Raw genomic sequence first — 8,800 nt, forward strand, 5'->3', positions numbered from 1 at the left:
TATACTGCATTTTATGCACTTGAATACCCAGAAAAATCTGTTTCTAACTTCTAAAACTGAAGGTTGGATGCCTTTGAAAATATCACCTTTAATACTAGCTCTGAAGAGGTAAGCCTGTAATTCTCAGTTTCAAAAAGCTATAGTTTTTTAATTTTTGATAATGTGGAATAGTGCTGTGGTGTACTGCAGCATAAATCCCAACTATGTACTTAATTGTTTCATCAGAGATCAGCAAAAGGTCACCCAGCTTTCTTATCAAATTACTGGAGTGCAAGTGTTTTCTGTGCTGGTCTGAGTTTGGTGCACACATATTCTTTGCAAATGGATGATTCCAGGGAAAGACAATTTCAGTTAAAGGTCACCAAAGGCTTATTGTCCAGTCATTCTGCAAATTTTAGATCGTGGAAACAGTTGTGGAAAATAAGTGTCCAGTTTGACAAAATTACAGTAATATGTTCTCCTGATGGGTTTTTAGCTATGAATAGATTTGGAGATGATGTTACCATGTTGTTCATGTCAATCATTCCATAAAACTGAATGCCTTCAACTATTCCAGAACACATGGTTGAGAAACCCTTCTATTCCTTATATCAAAATATGGAAGATATATGTCTAGATTTGGCAACATAAAAATAATTTGGAATGGACTAAAATTAAATTATTTAAGGCCTCAAGCTATTGTTTACAGCAGAGACAAGAGATCTTGTTGAAATACTTTAAGCCAGAACAAAACAGCTCATTTATACCTAGCATCTCATCTGTTCTCCATTGAATAATCAGAATTTTGACTTCTGGCAGTTTCTTTTTTTCCTGCCTTATCACTCTGCTTGTTTTCACTTCATTAGCAATAGTTTTGTATTCCTTATTCCCTTTCACAGGTCTCTTGGTTCTGGAGATGGGATTCACCTCACCTGATTTATGGCATGTGTCTGGTTGATGTCTGCATCTAAGCCTGTCTTTAAAGACTCAGTTTACAGACAATTGAGAAAACCTTTGCTTCTGTGATGACTTATATCTACCTACTGCAGAAGTCTAAAAGCTTAACTCTATCATGGACACTCTCGATTTCTGAGTCCATCTGTCCTTAGCCCAGACAGGATATGCTTCAACTGGACACCCTGGCCTTGATGTGGACGGCCCATGTCAGGGTTGGTTCTCAGATGTTCTTGACAATTCTCCATTTTTTTTTAACTTTTTTTTTTCATTGGGGTGGGGGGGGTGTGTGACTTCACACATTTGACAGCATTGAGAAGAATGAGCAGTGGCTAAGAGATTTAGACCAAGAAGCTTTTCTGAGTGTGGTTTGATGGAGTGCTGGGGTTTTACAGTCCACAGTATGTAACCTCTAGGCTAGATGCTCATAGCTGTAAGTTTTGTGCATTTCTGCCTGTTGTTAGCTGTGCAACCTACACCAGCAGGGCTGTGTATTCCTTTGTGGCATAGGTGGGACTTCCATGGTGAGGGAGATGGCTTTCTGTGGAAGGCTTACCTCAGCTCTTGTCGAAGGTACACAAAGAAGGAAAATGCTCCTTGAAACAGCTGAGTTATGTTCTGAAGGACTTAATCCATGTCTCTGCCACAAACTTTTTTTTAATGTGCAATGATGGACAAGTCACTTAGAGCTGACCTGTGTCAGGAGACTGTTTATCACATGGGAAGTCCTTAATTCAATAGGAATTGTCCTTAAAGATCTAAATTGTGATGAAAACACTGCTTGAAGTAACAGGTCCCATTGATCACAAGTTTGGCAGCCAGAACTAGAGTTAGTAGCCAGTACATTTTCTGACCAGCTGCTTCACATATTACCATGGGTTTACAGATAACAATTTATTTTTTTTTTTTTTTTAATTTTAATTTTTTTTCTTGTTCTTGAAAAGGGAATATCCCTTTTGAAGATAATACAGAATATATTCTAATAAATGTGGGAAAAGATTCTGGGGTGGCAGAAGTAATAATTGTAATAAGGGGCATTCTGGTGTCCTTTCCAGCACCCATAGAGAGATTCACCTCCTGCTCTCCAGCTGGGAAATCACAAGGTGGTGCAGTGACAGTAGAGTGAGTGCCAGAGACCAGAGAAAGTACCAGTCACAGCTGGATGAGGACTTGGAGCAGGAACGAGGAAGTCTAAGGATTAAAGGGGAAGGGGAGAGAGAGAATTCAAGTTTCAGATTTCTTCATCAATTTAGATTTCTTTCATTTGAAATGTCAAGCTAAAATAAGCAACACTATCCAGAAAGTGAATGCTTCTGAAGAAGTTTCTTGTATTTCTGTCTCCTGTTAGGACAATTTGTGAGTTGTAATGTGGTGATTTTAGCCCTGGTTAAATCAGTCTCCTAGGTTATGGGAGACATAGGTTCTGGGTTGATCCAGTGAGGTTCTTATAACCATCAGATAAAAAACACTCCAGAAGTGGTCATTTGGGACATTCACCTGGTGCAAAGGAAACTCTAAGTTGCAGTCTAAACTGGGAAGAATGGGATATGAAACCATGTTTTTTTACAGGCTATGTAAGAATCAGACCACTTGGAATTTCCTGAGAAAATGTTCAGGAGAATCATCTTGGTTTTCTTCTGAAGTGTGATTTTATTTCTCTTTATGTAAGCTTCTGCTTTGTTTCCAGAAGTGCTTTAATAGAATCTATTAAGGAAAAAATGTTATGGGAAAGTTTTTGGTAATTTTTTTATTGACTGGGTGTTTTTTTGCTGTAATGCAGATGCTCCTTTTTTAAACCTGACAAAGGCATAGCTATCTGGGGACATGATACTCTCTGCTCTGTACTGAGAGCAGCAACACACCTTGCAGAATTGTTTTAAGGAGCAGTCTGGAGTGTGCCAATTTCTGTCTTTTCTGCTATTTTGGTAGTGTTTTGTGGAGTGAAGCACATGTATATAAGCTGCAAATGTACATTCCTGTATAGAATAAGCAGGCTGTCTGTGTGAATCAGCTGTTATGGGGGTGGCTGTGGGTAAGACATAAAACAGGCAGTGGAAACTCCTTTGATGGAGACCCAGTAGTCTTCATGCTTTACACCTGTGGGGCCTAATCCAGTGAGCCCTTCCAGAGAGGAAGACTCTCCCAGTCTTCCTCTCTGGAAGGTCAGAGCTTTGGATTCAGCTTCAGATGTGTTTGTGAATGTGTATGTGGGATGTGGCTGGTTTTTGGCTAGTGTAACAGGTGCCTGTGAGAGCTGAGAGGGAATTTGTTTCACTGCTCTGGGTTGGCAAGTGAATTTTATCTAAAGCTTGTCACTTGCACATAGCCAGCCTGCTCACGTTCTAAATAGATTCTGCCCTCAGATTGTAAAGAACAAGATAATAACATTATGTTATGTACTTGAGAGCTAAATTATTTTAAAAGTCTGAAATTAGCAGATGAGGAGGAATTTATTTGCCAAATACATTTCAGAAGCAGCTTGGGAAACCTGTCAGAGCCCATCTTTAAGTGCTTAACTAGTGGCTGTTCAACTTAATAGCTCTGAAGAGTGCTTGCAGTATGAGGGAGACCAAAACAAAATCCCAGAATGCGGGAAATTTTCTTCCAAACAACAAAAAATGCCATAAATTCACAAACCAGACGGTTAAAGAGGAAAACCTGCATCTACAACCACTAACTTCACCTAACATCCTTTGTGCTCCAGGCAAAAAAAACCCCCTTCCTCTTTTTTTGGACTCTTCATCTGCCCTTTCCAGCTCTGTTAACTCATTGCATAGCTGAACTTGACCTTTGCTCTGGTAGTGATGCTGGCCTGTACCACGCACTTGTCCTTTCACTGCGCAGATATCTTCACATTCTCCTGTGTCCTATCCTCCTTGTGTGGGACAAAGATATTTCCAGCCACTCACCTTCAAATCACTCCTTAAGATGCACTCCACCCTCGTGTCTGTGGGGCTCTGCTGACAGTAGCTGGGCAGAGTGGAAGTTAAATTGTTTTCTAGGCAGTCTGTGTGAAAGCATGCTCGTGTTTTTCCTACTGCATTTCTGCTGTCAACCCATGCTGTTCCTGCTGGGGACGACACGGCCATGATGCCATTTTAGTAACCATCAGCTGTCATTGGAAGCTGGCACAAGAGCAGCTCCTGCCTCTGCTGATTGTTACCTTCCCTCTCCGTCACTCCCAACTGCCCCAATTTGCTTTTAGCCACCGTGCTGCTTCCATCCTTCCTGGCTCTTGCACATCTGCAAATTCAGCTGCTGTGCCTGGCCGAGGGACTAAGGCAGAGTCCACCTTTTCAGGCTTTAGTAGCACATCTTGGCTGTAAGCATCAAAGATCTCATTTGGGGAGGTGACTTCCTTGCATATGAAGCTACAGATCTTAATCCTTCAGAGTGGCAGAAAGGCTTCCCTCCTAGTTGATATTACTTGCCCAACTCCATATGGAAGGGGAAGGCATCCTAGCTAATCAGAGCTTCAGACAGGCAATTCTTCAAATTGTTTTAGGGTTTTTAATTAATATTGTAGGCTCCAGCATCACATGGCAGAGAACCAGTATCAGTCATCTGACAATAGCCTTCACCATCTCTCAACAATAAGGGAATTTCTCTTGCAAGCTCCAGAAGTTTCTGTAAAGGGCGAGATTGCTGTTTGCAAAGTATCCTGTAACATTCAGCCTTGCAGGTCTGCTGATTTTTAAATTATATAAACAAAACTCTGTAAAATCCACATAGCCCAAAGACAGTGACTTCTGTTTATACTGTCCAGATCACAGATGCTGAGCGTGAATGCATGAGCAGTCCTTTTGTATGGTGTTTGACACTTTCTGCGCTGTCTGCACTGTTTTTTAATATACAGAATCCCTGATTCTCCACTGCCTTGCACCCTGTCTATTCATTCTCACCCCTGTGAAGTGAGGGTAAAACACTATCAAAACAAAATGGTACCATTTTGCATGTTTTCCACTCAGTTTGTTCAGGTGTAAATAACGACAGAAAGAACGGGGCAGAGCAGAACCTGACCTGCAGTCTGTCTCTCAGTGCGTCAGGGGTCTTGAAGTGGGGGGATGGCAGAACAAACACAAGCTGTTACCTTGCCATTTTTGCTAATGTTTTAAAACCAGGCAGCTTGTGAGGATGACAGATGCAAAAGTCAGGCAGTACTTGGTTCCTGTAGTCCTCACGTGATGTGTTGCCCCAGAGCAATGGAAGTGTTACCTGTGGCGTGGATGGGTGCTACTGACAGCTGCTATAGGAGCAGGGTTCTCAGTGCGAGTCACCTTTCTGAGTTGTTCAGCTGCTCCACTTAGAACTGGAGAAAGAAAAATCCTTTGTACTTTTTGCGCTTTGCTGCATTACCTTGGCTTTTATAAACGTTTATGAATGGGGAGTGGGCTCTTCAAGCTGTGGTAAGCCTCCTGGGCCCTGGACGTGAATAGCACTCACATCTTTTTGACTTTTTAAAATGTTTTTGTCATTGTAGTGACAGAAAACTGTACTCATCCTAATTGACTTTCCATCATCCTCTAATACTGCCTTTACACAGCTCTGCAGGTAAACATCCACGCCCTTCTTTCAAAAAAGAAAAAAGGGCGTGGATGAATCTCTTTTCCCTTCCCATCTTTCTCTTTGCACAAATCCCAGCTCTGACACCTTTCTTGCTTTCCTGAACAACACATTAGACCATCCTAGACCATTCTGTTTTTACCAGGGCACAGAATTTAAGCATATTTATGATTTGTTAATAAGATATCGCTATTACCCCTTGTGATATAATGTACTTCACCATTAATGCAGGAAAAATAATGTGGTATTGCACAAAAAAAAAAAAAAAAAAAAAATCCACTCTCGAATAAAAAAGACCCAAATAATCAAAAAATGCATATAGATAAATACTGGCAAGGTCTGAGTTGAATGAATGTTGCATGGGCTGTTGTAGCAGGTAGGGATAATGAGCAGGAGTTAGAGTCTCTTTGAAACCAGACCAGTAAATATTTTTGCTTATCATCAGTTGAAATCTCAGCCTTACCATTGCATTAGCATTTCCACTCATTTTTAGAAACAGAGTGAATTTTCATGACTCATTTGAGTGCTCTTTAACTATTTGTATGCAAATATGACTCAAACTTTCTCACAGTCACATGCTTCACCCTCCTGTTGGAGTTCAAATGAGAGTGGTGGTGCTCCTTTTCCTTATAAACCTTACCTTTCCTAGACAGTCTTGTGCCTTTCTTGCGTTTGAAGAAATACTTGTTCCTATATGTTCAGAGTTGCTTTAAAAATGAAAGACTCAAAAAGAGAAATAAAAAACCACTCTGTATCAAAAGCATTTTGTTAAAATATTGTGTTCTCACATTTACATATGAGAAGTTAGGAAAGGAGTGCATGTATACTTCTAACTTTCAGAAAGAATATGCAAGTTCTGGCTTGAGAACAGGCATGAGAAGGTTCAGCAGAAAGGTAATGTATCCATTGATGTATGCCGAGACTTAGAATGCAATTTCCATTTCAGCCACAGCTAGAATGAGCACAGCTGATGAATAAATGTACATTGTCCAGATGTGGACAATGCAGAATGCAGAAAAGAAGTAAGCTGAGTAAACATCAGATTGAGAATTAGCCTTAACTGTGAGGAGTCAATTCCAAGGAGAAACAGAACTGGGGAGCTTTTTTTCCTAAAACCAGTAGAAGAGAACCTGCCTAATCTGTCACTGCTTTCCTGTTTGAGGCTCATCAGCAAAAGCCTGCTGCAAATAACATACAGTTCAAAGGCTGCCTTTATTTATGGGTATCTGTGACAAGCTTGTAGGCTTTTGCTGTAAATTTGCCCAGCAAATTTGGTTTGCATTTTTTGCCTGCTTTTCCAGAATTCACCTTTCTGTTCTCCATAAACATCCATAAGACCTTCTCTAGCAACATCCCTTGCACTGCAATCCCAGGGGTGTCTCTTGTCAGAAATATAAAAACATATAAATTATGTTTTTATATTTCTGTCTCTCACAAAGTCCAAATGACTAAAATGGAGTCTTGCAGAGTTGCTTATTCAGGAGAAGGATTTTTGGAATTCAGATGAGACATACCACAGAATCACAGAATGGGTGAGGTTGGAAGGGGCCACAGTGTGTCATCTGTTCCAACCTCCCTGCTCCTGCAGGGTCATCCCAGAGCACACTGGGCAGATTTGTGTTCAGACAGTTCTTGAATATCTCTGGTGGGGGAGACTCCACAGCCTCTCTGGGCAACCTGTTCCAATCTTGCACAGAAAGGTTGTTCTTCCTCATGTTCAGGTGGAACTTCCTGTACATCTCTCTGCCTTCTGCCTTCGTGTTGACATCACTGAGGAGACCCTGCTTTCATCTTCTTGGCATCTCAAATGACACCAATTGTAGCCAGTGAACATCTAATCAATACGCTCAGTCTCTAGGGAGTGTTGAACCAGAGTACCAAACTGTGTCTGCCTCTGAGTCAGTTCCATGGCTCAGCAGTCACTGACCATTAACTTCAAAATTGACACTGACAGATAAACTCTGAAATTGTTTCTCTTATTCCAGCAGCGAATTTCCAGCCTATATAATTATGATTTTTTTGCTATACTGTGCCTTTCCAGAGTGGCCTGCTCACTCAGCACAGGGATGGAGGCCAATGCATACCCAACTGTGCACCTGCTCCAGTGCTGTGTAACACCCTGCAGGTTCTTAGATGCTTTGTTTATTGAAATTTTTTGTCTGTTTTTCTGTTTGTGATGTTGGTGCTATTGGTGAGCAGTCCTCCACAGGTACCTGGGCTCTGCTATGGCTGCAAGTTAATATGGCTAAATAAGCTAAATGCAAATGAGCTCAAATGTCTTGTTGACACACCTCTGAACTGAACTCAATGATCACTTGGTGATCACCTAAAGTTTCTAAATTGACATGAAATTAAGCAAGTTAAAAAAGCTGTAAGCAAACTGTAAAGAAAAGAAAGTAGGAACTTGGTACTTGCTCTGGCTGTAAGTTCCAGACTGATGCATAACCTACCAACATGAAGTTCACTGCAGGATCAGGTCTTAGGAAGGATGCTTTCCTTCCTTTCTTAATGCCAGCATCATTAGTAGTGCAGGTATATAGATCTCTTAAATTAATAGTGCAACAGATTGTTCCTGCTGCATTTAACAAGCAGTTCAATATAACAACCCTGAGCTAAAAGATTCGCAAGTTTGTGAACTTCAAAGCAAACTTTGCTTCTTTTTAAAGAGTCTTACAAACAACTAAGCACATTTTTTCCCACCTCATCTTAAAAGAAATTACAGAAGAATATATACAGCAGGCCTGATATTCCTGCCAGTCCTTCATCTTGATTTTCTTGGCATATCGGCAAGGAATCTGGATGCTGAAATTTACTGTTAATGAGTACCTTATTTTATGGATGTGTTCTTTTTCTGTGCCCTAATGCTTATCTGAACTGTTTGTGCTCTTATGGAGGGCCAAAAAAGACAACTAGAAGATAAATGCAGAAGTAACCAGTGAAATATCTTTGAAACACCAAATACTTTGGTGTTTTAATTTTTAGTTTGGGAAGTATGGATGGTTTTTAGTTGAACTAAATTTCTGTATTGATTTATGTATCTGTGAATTATAATCCTACAAATTATCTGCAATCTTAATTTCAAGGGTTTTCTGTGGCTTGTGATGGATTAAATGTAGAGGCAGAAATTATTAGGGAGCTGTTGGTCAATGCAAAAAAAAGTGGGACGTAGTGGTTTGATTTTAAACAGTGTGGATGAAGTATATACCTAAACGCAAACATCAAATGGAAAGCAAAAATGTAAAGAAGTGGCAAGGACAGCAGCCATTCCAGAATGGAACAGATGAGGGGCAAGCTGAAAATACTT

The sequence above is a fragment of the Onychostruthus taczanowskii genome, unplaced genomic scaffold, assembly GCF_017590055.1.
Source record: "Onychostruthus taczanowskii isolate IOZ18803 unplaced genomic scaffold, ASM1759005v1 scaffold11, whole genome shotgun sequence".
Lineage (NCBI taxonomy): Eukaryota > Metazoa > Chordata > Aves > Passeriformes > Passeridae > Onychostruthus > Onychostruthus taczanowskii.